This window comes from Notolabrus celidotus, chromosome 14 (genome assembly GCF_009762535.1).
Source record: "Notolabrus celidotus isolate fNotCel1 chromosome 14, fNotCel1.pri, whole genome shotgun sequence".
Lineage (NCBI taxonomy): Eukaryota > Metazoa > Chordata > Actinopteri > Labriformes > Labridae > Notolabrus > Notolabrus celidotus.
In genome coordinates, this window is record NC_048285.1 from 31,856,273 (window position 1) to 31,868,831 (window position 12,559).

Here is a 12,559-nt window from a genome sequence, read left to right on the forward strand (position 1 = left end):
TTTTTGGGACATGCTACACACACAGTTTTTTTGGTATACACATACAATCATGCACACACATGCCGGGAACATGCTTAGGAAGAGATGTCAGAGAGAGGATGCTGCCATCAACCAGCGCACCCCAAGCAGTTGGGGTTTTTGGTGCCTTGCTCAAGGACACCTCGGCAGTGCCCAGGCAGGTGAACCAGCACCTCTCCAGCCACCAGTCCACTTGCCAAATTTCGTCCATGCTGGGACTCGAACCGGCAACCCTTCGGTTCCCAAGTCAAGTCCCTATGGACTGAGCTACTGCCGTCATTTTTAACTCATACATGACCATGAATTTGATACCTATACTATACAGTAGCTCAGTCCATAGGGGCGTAGTTTGGCAACCGGAGGGTCGCTGGTTCGAGTCCCAGTATGGACAAAGTTTGGCAAGTGGACTGGTGGCTGGAGAGGTGCTGGTTCACTTGCCTGGGCACTGCCGAGGTGTCCTTGAGCAAGGCACTGAATCGCCAACTGCTCGGGGTGCACTGATTGATGGCAGCATCCTCACTCTGACATCTCTCTTAAGTGCATGTCCACTGCATGTTTGTGCATAAAATTGTATGTATGTACATCAAACTGTGTGTGAAGCATGACCAAAAAATAACACGAGTGGAAAAATTGAATTTCCCCCTAGGGGATTAATAAAGCACGTTTCTTCTTCTTCTTCTAATGCAGAAACAAACTTTAAAGGTTAAACCTGTGACGTAATCATCAGAAAGTTCATAAATACATCAGAAACAATGCTTCCTCTCAGTTTCTCCTTTAAACTGCTGCAATAATGCTTCTTTAAATCTCTTATCAGGTGCAATAACTTCCAATTTCACATTTTAATCCTCCCCTCAGCCAGATGACACAGTTATTTTGCAGAGTTAACTCACATCTTTTGTTATTTTTCTGTAAAAGCACAACTTTGGTTCACAGTGGCCTCATTGTTGCCCTCCTGCAGACTCTCATCACCTGCTGTACGTTGAAGTTGCTGTAAACTTTCTCAGTAATCTGCCTGAAAAGCTCTGAGGCTCCTGTTTCCACCCGGCTCAGCAGAAACCGCTCCTGATCCTGGAGAGCACACTTAGTTTAATGTGTCGGTGGATTCTGGAGGTTTTTTAGTGACTTGGGGAATCTGCTGCATCGTATTGATTGCACACAGACAGGCTTTAACTCTTCATTGCTGCGTAGCGTCCACTCAAACTACGCCAGCTTGATAAATAAACACGTTTCTTCGTCCCTCTGCTTCCAGACTGCACAGCCTCCTCGCCCTGCCTGAACAGGCTGAACAGGGCTGACGTTGCCCTTTGCTCCCAGTTAAAAAACTTTCCCTTCTTCTGCAGGAACAGAATCCTGGATAAAGAAAGCTGTAATTTGGGAAAGCTGATTAAAAGTGGGTGGTTGAGAGATTTTGTGAATGAAACACACGTGCAGCCAGCTCTGAGGTAATACACTTTAAATAGTTTTACCTCACTCGCCTGCTGCTGTGTTTCCAACAGATGTCTGACCTGTGTGGGAGATATCAGAGTCAAGATGGGACTATCCTCCAGACTTTAATGGACATGTCACTAAGTTTGGTTCCTATACTTAAAGTTTGAGAACTTCTTTGATCTGACGCTGACTCAAAGTATTCTTCAGACATGTTGGACTCCCAGGAACCCTCTCTGTGCATTTTTAATTTGGAGAAGCTTTAAAGCTCCTGTGAGGAGTTTTTAGCCGGTCATGAAACAGACTGAAATTAAAAAGGTGATTACATGTGCTGACATTTCAAGGCGGGGTATTTACGCCCCGTCTGGAGGCGTGATATTCAGGCAAAGTCATCCCACCAATGCCTCTCCCTGAGAGGTGGAATAGAAGAATGTCCAAGTGTGTGTATAAGGGATGGGCAATGCTTTTGGAATATTCGTTCACTTTGTAAAAATCAAAGAGTTACTTTGAAAGTTTCCTCATTTTAAAATCACAATTTTTCATTGTTTTAACTGGTGTCTGGTTGTAATACGTTATTCCCGCCAGGCTGTGGCTACAGAGCGTCTTAAAGCAGTTTGCTAACCGCATTAAAGCTGCTGTTGGTAGGAGTCATGAAGAAAACGTTACTTTTTTCTGCTGGGTTTGGAGAAAAGGTCATAATACCAATCGGAGCTACTCTGTAAGTGAACTAATTTGAGATTATGGCAAAATCTCTGTGTTTTCCAACGCCTTTGTATCAAGCAATGTTATTATTCCCCTTGTTCCCGTTATCACGGACCAATCAGAGCTACTACCAAACCCTCTGTCCTGATTGGTCGAGTGGCGGCCCCACTACGTCACCCTGATTGGCTGGGAAGCCACTACTTCCTCATAGAACGCGCACAACAATCTTTTGTGGGCGGAGTTACGACAGCAGAGAGAGGAGAGGTCGTGTTGACATTTGAAATCTCTCTCAGAACTGATGTTTATATCACGACTACCGACAGCAGCTTTAAGTAACAGAAGAAGAAGAATGTTAACTGCATTAAATAGCAAAAGAAGAAGAAAACATGAGCGACAGTCGCAGCGGTTTTCTCCATTTCTGAATCTCACACGACTACACACGGATTTCCAGAGACTGAGCATGGCTGTAAAATATAAACACACGCCACGCTGCATCACAGAAACACCGACATAAAGGTTGAGACAGACGCTGTCAGTGCCCGCTACTATCAGCACCTCGTCCTGCTGCTGGTTAACGTGACGGGACGTTAATGGGACAGGTGTGTTATCGAATAGATGCCAATGATAATCGAACAGTATTTTAACTTGAAATGCCCCTCCCTAGTGTGTATGTGTTGCTCCCCCTGTGTGTTTACACGCCTCTTCCACTTCTGCACCTCCATAATGCGATGTGTGATAACAGCACGGGACATATATCACGCCTTCTCAGGGCGCAATGTGTCAAAGGCATAAAGGAACTGTTGCAGGGTTGCAGTGTGTAAGAGGCTTAAAGTGAGGCCCCCTTTAAGACCTCTTTATAAAAAGACTGATCATTTCTGTGTTGTTATTGTTGATGCCTGTAACCGCGGTGAGGGGGGTAGGTGTCAGACCAGACTAATAACCCTTTTATTGAGCGAACATTCCCAGGACGTGATGCATACGAGAAAGCCGGATTGGATTTACACACGTGCAGGATGAGATCAGCAAAGAGATGTGATGTATGAATTTGTCCACAGGGGGCGCCAACACTGACACAAACAGAGAGTTACTTAGAGGAGCTTTAAAATAAGACACTATCATCATCTCCTGCTCTGCTAATTGTTATAACAAGATAATTTCACCAAGGAAAAGGTGACTTGGACTTTTCCTCTTATTGTCCCACAGATATTTAACTTAATTTCTTTCAAAGGTTTTAATAACATGATTGTGATGTAGAGGAGCAAATTTAAAAAGCTAATTAAGTCAAGTTGTAGGAGAGTAGCGTCTGCAGAAAGAAACTCCTCATGTCACATGGTTATTAAAACATTTTGGGTTTCTTACGTTGACCTAGAAGACATCTAAGACTACTTTCAGAGGGTCTGGTTTAATGTTAACACACATTTAACAACACGGGGGTCTCCATTAGAGTTTTAATGAGTGTGTGTGTCTGCTGTGATGGATCCTCTGGTGGGTCTGGCTCCAGTTAACACGTTCAGCAGCATCAGGAGTAAATTAATCAGATCTGAGTTGATTGCATGTGAAGCTGCTTCCAGGCTGTCACACCAACCACAGGGGGGCACGGAGGAATTAATGAAAGTTAGCTGCGAGGGCATCAACCTTCACGTGAACCCGTGAGAGTGAAGGGGGTCGTGGTCTGGTGTCCTTTTAATGGATCTCTAAATTTAAAGATACAGAACCTCAAACCTGACGACTCGTCTGTGTCTGAATGTTTGCTGCTTACACGTAAGCAAAGGTGGACTTCCTGGTTTGTCCAAGCTGAAGAGAGTTGAACCCGTGGACTAGATTATAGTCTAAGGGCACACTGGTCACCATGGATACATGGGCGTGGCTTAAAGGGTGTTTTATGGCCGCCATAAGAAGCATGAGGCCACCCAGTTGTCGCCTTGACACCTTTGACAGCGTGAAGGAGCGACAGAGGCCGGGAGGAGTTAATGACCCATTTGGCTCCTGTGGCTTTGGGAATGACTACTTCAGAAGGGCCATGTGTGTGTGTGTGTGTGTGTGTGTGTGTGAGAGAGAGAGTGTGTGTGTGTGTGAGAGTGTGTTATCATGTGAATGTGTGTTTTCCTGTTGGCCAGTCTTCTGCTGCTGTCTCACCTGTTATTGTAGTTATTTTTAACCCCTCACTCGGTTTGTTTGGGCTTTGGGAGGAATTAGACCTGATGACCTACAATACAAGCTATTTACTGCCAGGGGCAGACAGACACACACACACACACACACACACACACACACACACACACACACGGTCCCACAGAAGACGCACAGTGCTTCATTCTCAGATTTCACTCTATTTTGTTTACATATTTAAAGTCTGGCAGATAAGAGAGAGAGTTTGTTTATTGTATATAAAGATAAATGCTCTTATTGTTGTCTTATTATCTGTAGTAATGTGTATTTTATGATATTAGATGCTTTACATTTTGATGTGTTTGTAAAAGTTCAACAAAGGACAAGAGTTGAAGCTATAAATCCTCTGCAGGTCTCTTGTTTTACATCAATCAAACAATCAATTCAATATAATTAGTTAATTAACTTATGGTCCACCAATGAAAGCTCTTGCAGTTGCAGTACTCTCTGGTATTACCAACTTGGTGCCAAGTTTTCTGGGGAGACTCCCAATCTGCATCCATCACCCGGCTGTTGTCGGTGTCACTATTCCTTTAATTCATTCATGCAGGAAGAAAACTGTTAATACGGCTGATAGGGAGGTAATGATTAAACCAGCTCATGCTACAATATAACAATAACTTTATACAACATCTTTAAAATCAAATGCTTAGTACAAAGTGCTTTGATGGACAAAGCATGGCAGAAACTCAGGAGGATGACAGAATAAACCTTTAACTGACGAAGCGAAGTGTAGAAACAGCAGTAGAGCAATAAATCAAAGTTAATATAGAGTTACTGTGTCTCCTGGTTTGATAGCAAACATGCTTTTATTTTGAAAGGACACAATAGTTACTTCAGCCAGCTCAGAAAGTGACAGGATTAAATAAAAACTGCTAAAAGAATGATTAACAGTAAAGTATGTTTAATGTAAGAGCAACCACTGAAGAGGCATGAGATCACAAGTTGTTGTGATGTCTGTCACGTCTCTCTCTCTCTGATACTTGCCTGTTTTTCTGTGTTGACCCGACGCTGTAGTGGCTGACGCAGTCATGACGATGTGGTTAAATTTTAGCTGATAAATGTTGCAGTTTATCATCATACAGCAGTTATTACAAAGAAGAAGAGAGAGGAGAGGTGGGAGGAGAGATGGAAAGTACAGGCGATGTACTCAGACTCCATAAATGTTGTGAATGCAGGAAATACGATGCTGCCCAGCGGACCAATCACAGGGCTTGCAGTCCGGGCCATTTCAATGCAGAGTTACATTTTGAAGGAGGTGCATGTCAAGCTATGTGCATAGGCCTCTGTGTTGAATCATGGCTTCATTGACCTATGGTGTAGGCTACCATGTTGATTTGACACAGAGGTATAAACCAGGCTTAAGGGAGGAGCTAAAAGCTAGAATAGTCACCAAATATCATTGTGCGGCCCCCCCAGGTGTCGTCTGTTTGTGGGGAAACACTGTTGATGCATCCTCAATGTAAAAATCTTCACCTGCTGCTGCGTCGTGTGAACGTCTCTGCTCAGCCATCGACATCAGAGACATAACGACGTCAAACAAGAGAAGTTAGAGTCAGATAGCGCCCTCTGCTGTTGGAAAACGATCATTATGATCCATGTTTCATCACATTGATTTGATTCCTGAACTGTCTCACGACTTATCGATACATCCCTGACTGCTGAGCAAACAAGAGTCGACTACAGATGATGAAAATATGCTAAACAGCTGATGACAGCGGCCTTGTTTCCATGGCATTCAGACATCCGAGTGCTGTTTGCAGTTTATTCACACAAAGGGACGTGAAGAAGAGATTTCCCTGAAACATGAAGCTGTTTTCTGATTAGCAGAGTTCGCTGTGTTTGCAGCATTTCAGCAGACTGTGGAGTCAAAGAGGGAGCAGAGTCTGTGATCGCCTCAGGAAACCCCAGGAGACGAGTGATGAGCTTCCCTTCACTGACACTCGTGGTTAATAATGATGAAGTGTTTTTAAAATGATAATTAGCCGTAGATATAAAGAGTAAATCTCTACAGCTCACTCCTGCTCAGTGGGATGGATCTCTGTCTTTGCAGTGTACACACTCAGTCTCACACAGCACCAACAGAAATAGTAATATTGGCTGTTGAGGAGCCGTTAGCCTGCCAGGAGCTGAATAATGGATAGTCTGTGTGCCTGGAAGCTGCTGGAGCTGCTGAGCCGGGCGTCTAGACGAGCCCCGACAGCACTGAACTACATGCTCTCTCTCCTCCTGAAGACTGGCTGGATCCAGATGAAAGCTGTGCTCCTCCTGGATTGATTTTTTTCTCTTCTCTCTCTCCTCTAAGTATTTTATCCGCTCCATTGATGTGAAGGCAGATGAAAGGAGGGTGATGGTGCATCTCTAAGCCGTTAATAGTACGGTTCATTATCAGAAAGACAGTCGTCCTGCTCCGGGTTGTAATCAGGATCAAACCTTGAGGAGAGGGGAGAGTGAAACATTGGACTCGCTCTGCTTCAGTTCAGGTTCATTCAGGAAGGAAAGAGGTGTTTGATTGGAGACCTGGAGGAAGAGGCTGACACAGAGGGAGCTTCATTCATCACTATAACTTCATCTGTTTGATGTCAGCGCTGATATGTCCCAGAGTATTTGCTGCAGTCGGAAGCTCTCACCGTCTCCTGACGAATCCCTGACGTTTAATTCCCTGAACAGAATTACTCATGGATTTGTTTGAAGCGTTGCTGTGAGGCCGCCATGTTTCACACAGAGTCTGCAGTAAAGCTCTGCTGCTGGTCGGAGTTATGATGGTTCAACTCTTTCGATTCCTGCGACCACAGAAACTACAGAAAGAGGAATGATTCAGGATGTGTTATCTCACTTCCCTCGTTTTTACACACAAGGATCATTTTGAGTCTAAGCTGCTTTCTTCAGCTGCATGAGTCCTATAAATAAGAGAAGTGCAGACTTTTGAATGACAGAGATACTGAGCATCAGATGCTTCACCTCAAACCTTAGCTTGTTTCATTCAGAGACCCAGCATGCTGACGTTTTTAGTTGCTGTAGGGAAGTTTCTTCCTTCTACCTCCTTCCCTGTTATGAGATGGCTGAGAAGTATGTCACAAACATCACCTCGTCTTGTCAGCTCTCCTTTCATACAGATGTTTCACATGTTTCAACAAAGGTGCCACGTGAACACTTAAAACAAGCTGTGCAGAAGTGGTTTATAATGTCTGGTTTCATGGGTTGAGCAGAAGTTAAACTCCTGTAGTTATCTCTGCGTTGTTTTTGACCCGTTTAGTTCACTGAGGTTGTTTTAAGTAGCAGTTCTGCAAGTCAACAACATATTTCAACCCAAGCTGTGACCTCTCCTTGAACTCTTGCATTAACTTAATCCACTAACTCCTTTTCCCAAGACTGATTATCGCTCATACACTGAGATTCTGTCAAAGCACTGACTGTGACGTCTTCGTTACGCCTTTATACGTCTACAGTGAACCCCACAACAAGTTTGTGTCCCGCTGTCTCTATCAGACTCCTCTGCTTTACATCGGGCTCCTGCTCACTCCTGGTGGAGTTCCAGTCTGCTATAACAGGGGTTCCCAAACTTTTCAGCCCATGACCCCCAAAATATAGGTGCCAAAGACAATCTTTTCTTCTCACCCAACTCTCAAATTGGCTGCTGCTCTCTTGGCGTCTCTCACCAGTTCTGAGTCTCTAATCAACTCCTCACTTCCTAATTTCAGGTGTTGACAAGGTAAGCCCACCCCCTAGCCTGACAGCCATGGGGATCAGCCAATAGGGAGACAGTGTGCCATGACACCTAAGATACTGTCCCCAGTTTGAGGTTATATTTTTTGGGGGGCTTTTTGCCTTTATTGCATAGGACAGCTGAAGAGACACAGGAAATGTGGTGAGTAGAGAGTGGGGGAAGACATGCAGGAAATGGTCAACCGGTCGGGAATCAACGAGGACTGTAGCCTCTGTATGTGGGGCGCTTAGACCGTTAGGCCACCAGCGCCCCGCTGTCCCCAGTTTAAAACTATTAGAATGCAACACTTGAAGTGGTAGATCGTGAAAAATCTTAAAGTAACACACAGCTCATAGAACACTTCAAATGTATGTAGCTAAACACAGGATCAGAGTCTGCAGGTGAAGAATGTCATAATGGTTTGCACAGCATGGCTAACACTAGCAGATCTAGCTCAACCAGCCTTTGGTCCTCCTTGCAGGTTAACGTCCACACGCCTGTGCTGGGGTTACACATCGCTCTGATCAAGTTTAACCAGACATGGCCAACCACAACTTTCTCTCCGTTTTATAGATCCAATTACAGACAAACCATGATGCACTATGAGACGCCATCTTTAACCTGTGCTTGTTTACATCCTGATAGTAGAGCATTTTAGCATTTACCGGCATTTTGGGGGTACAGTAAAAGAAATATCAATAACTTCTTTAAACCACGAGTTATTCTGGTGACGACTTGTGAGGGCATCCATGTTTAATTCTTTAGTCTGCCATAGTGCATTCATGTCAAACGGAGACTGAGACATGAACCTGAATCTGAAGGAGGAGGACTGCTGGAGAGGAAGACGGGCAAGGCCAAATCTCTGCTTCTTGAGATCTGACGTCATGTGTGTGTGTGTGTGTGTGTGTGGAGACATATGGTGGAGGAACCACCCACTCATTTGGACAAACCACACCTTTTAGCAACACACACACACACACACACACACACACACACACACACACACACTTTTCCCCCCCTCTCATGAGCACACACACACACACTCACACACACCTTCAACTTCAAACACACAGGTTGCTGAATCCTGTGTACGAGTATATGTGTGTATGTGTGTGTGAGGGGTGAGAGGGTGTGTGTGTCAAAGAGAGATAAATGAATCAAATAAGAAATATGTAGAGGAAGGATGTGTGTCACATCTCGGTCATGCAGTCCATTCTGAAAACCCTGTGTGTGAGAGTGAGTGTGTGAGTGTGTGTGTGTGTATGTGTGTAGCTGAATATTTCAGTGCTGAGGTTTTGTACTCCCGCCCTGCAGCCGTGTATCCAAACAGAGATAGTGAGTGTGTCTATGACCGCATGGTGTTTTTGTTGGACATCGTATGTCTGCAGGGAGAGTTTCAGAGCATGACTAAGGTAACCTCCTTTAACTCTGCACCACACACACACACACACACACACACACACACACACACACACACACACACACACACACGGACACAGATCCTGTACTTCAAACTGTAACATTACCTCTCTTACATCTTCACCCTCACGTTGTTTCCTCTACATTTTGTCTATCTCACGTTTTCACGGCTCTGTGCAGTGAAGCAGAGATGATGCGTTCAAGCTCCAAGGCTCAGATAGGTGTTTAGTGTATGCACATAAAATCCAAGTTTAAATCAATAACCTTTGGTCACATGATGAGGAATGATCGTTGGAGGTGTGAGTCTCTCCGCAGTGATCGATGCAGCACCAACATTTCCTTCCCCTGACGGGTGTTTCCTTTTTTGAAGGAGGGGAGCTCCGGCGCTTCGATGACCTGTCGTCATGATATTTTCAAAATGCCAACATCATGATATCATTTTTACTGATTCCACCAAGCCGCCGGTGACTAACGCGTCCAAGAATTCAAAGATAGAAATGCAGAATATCTCTCCTCTCTCCTCTCTCTCTCTCTGTTCCTCTCAGGGTCAGTGAGTTCTCTCTCTCCTCCTTCTCCGCTTCTTCACCTCTTCATCCCTCGTTCTCTCCTCCGGTCCGTCTGACGTAACCAGTGTGGCAACTATAACTCTGTTATCTATAAATATCTCTTCATTTCTCTCTCTCTCTGTCAAACTGAGGAAATCTCTCTTTCGCTCTGACACTCTTCCTCTCAGCTGCAAGTTAGATTTTCATCTTCAGCTGTTTCTGCTGGAGGCCTTCTCTCTCTCTCCATCTCTCTCTGTCCATCTCTCTCTCATATTTGAAGCAGGAGGTTTGTTTGAGTTAGGATTAATGAAGTTAAATGACATAAAACTGGCAGGATTTTTATGTTGCAATGATTTGTTGTCTCAGTAAGAGAGTAAACATCAACCTTGAGCAACAGGGACAAACACTTAGGAGCTGAGGGAGCTCTCTGACTCCTTCCTCCCTCCTCCCGTCACTTCTCTCTCTCTCTCTCTTTCTGAGATTGAAACATTCTGTCAGGTAGTGTTTTCCCTCCCCCTCTCTCTCCTCTCTGTTTCTTCCTCCCTCAGCTTCATCCCAGAGATCCATCACTCTCATTCTCTCTGTTTCTCTCCCGTCTCACCCTTTCCTCAGGGGAGATGTTCAGTGCCGTGTTCTCACCTCCGTTTTGAAAGAGAGACGAGAACAACGCCCCCCCTAACCGCCCGCCTGCCTGCCCTCCCCGCCCGCCCACCCGCCCTCGCCCAAAACACACTCCAAATTTGAAACGAGACCAGTGGAGCGCGGCAGCCTGCCCTCTGCGTGCACTCTGTCTCTCCCTTCGTGTTACGTCACGGGGAAGAACAGAATGAGGGTCAGTCTTTGTTACAGTTTGGGAAACACCGCTGGAAAAAGAAAGAAAGGGACATTTTTATTCTGCTTCAAAAGACCAGACGTAAACTAGTCCACCAAAAGAACAGGTTTGGTCTCAGCAGATGTGTGTCTAACATGAGTCTGGTCCTGCTGGAGGTTTCTGCCTGTTAAAGGAAGTTTGTCCTTGCCACTGTAACTTGCTAAATGCTGCAAAGTGCTCTGCTCATGGTGGATTAAGATGAGATCAGACTGAGTCCTGTCTGTAAGATGGGACTGGATCTGATCCTGTCTTGATGTTGGATAAGTGTTAATAATAGAACATAGAGTACGGTCGAGACCTGCTCTGTTTGGAAAGAGTCTGAGGATAACGGCTATAGTCTTCAAGTGTGCAGGTTCCATTCTGACCTTCTGGTTCCTTCCCTGCCTGTCACTCCCCACTCTCTCTCTCTCTCTCTCTCTCTCTCTCTCTCTCTCTCCTGGTTTCCTTCCCTGTCCTCTGTCCTCTCCTCTCTGAATAACAAAGTAAAAGCTTGAACACAAACTTCAAACTAAAGAAATAAAGCCGCTCCTGCACGCCGTCTTTGCTCCACATATTTGTTTTCTCTCTCCAGCATGAAATTAAAACAGCTGACCCACCAGCCTTCCTTCCAACTTCAGTCTTGAAACTCTCTGAACCGATGGAACCCGTCCCATCAGATATCGAGTTGTGAGTCTGTGCGCGAGAGGCTGACCTGCAGCTCACCTGAACCTGCAGCTTACAGCGAGTAGGATCTCTGATTAGCCGCGGCTAAAGCTGTGTAAACTGTCACTCTCATTCAGCGTGTGCAGGAGACACAGCTGGCGGCGTGTCGCTTCAGTCTGAGGTAATGACAGTTTAGCAACACCTTAATACACCATAAGCTCATTTGCAAAACCTTCTGGCTGCTGGAATAACTCTTTTCATGTGTGTTAGTGTGTGTGTGTGAGCAACACGGGGCGAAACAGCAACACACACACAGCTGGCTGCAGATTGCATTAGCGTGCATTTATTACAGTTTATCAAATCCTTTATAAGCCGTGATGTGGAGCTTCATGAGGCTGACCTTCTGGCCTCCATGTGTGTGTGTGTGTGTGTGGAAGTGTGTGTGTGTGTTTTCTCACAGTAAATTGTGAATGTGTGGACAGCTGCTTGGCCGTCACTCTCCTCCTGCCCTCCTCTTGTGCTTCCTCCTTCTCTCTCTTTGTTCAGTGTTGTCTCAGCCCCCGATGACACCAACACGCTCTGCACACACAAACAGCTTCCAACTCACTTATTAGTCAGCCGACTGTTCGTCTGTTTGTTTGTTTGTTTGTTTAGTGATTGATTGGTCGTCCCATCTGCTTAGAAAAGGAGGAAAGAGAAATTCATTTTCATGTGCTTTGTGGATACAGTACAAAGTTTGACAGGAAGATTTGCTGTCCTTGCTGAGACGCTATGGTCCCATTTTACCTCCTAATTCAGGGTTTGGATCCTTCGAAGGACCCTGGTTACAAACGCCGGGTCCTTTGAAGCCTCAGTGGTCCACTCAGGCTAAATTAAAATGAGACAGTCTGGTCCACGGAGGATCTCTAGATTACATCACCCCGCTGTTCCCACCATCACCCTTCTTCTTCTTCTTCTTCTTCTTCTTCTTCTTCTTCTTCTTCTTCTTCTTCTTCTTCTTCTTCTTCTTCTTCTTCTTCTTCTTCTTCTTCTTCTTCTTCTTCTTCTTCTTCTTCTTCTTCT

The 12,559-nt window shown here is 45.1% G+C and overlaps 1 protein-coding gene across 1 annotated transcript in view; it reads left to right on the forward strand.

Moving 5' to 3' along the window:
• Nucleotides 1–12,559, forward strand: part of pak1 (p21 protein (Cdc42/Rac)-activated kinase 1) — a 42,950-nt gene that overhangs the window by 1,102 nt on the left and 29,289 nt on the right. The gene's annotated exons all lie outside the window — the stretch shown is intronic.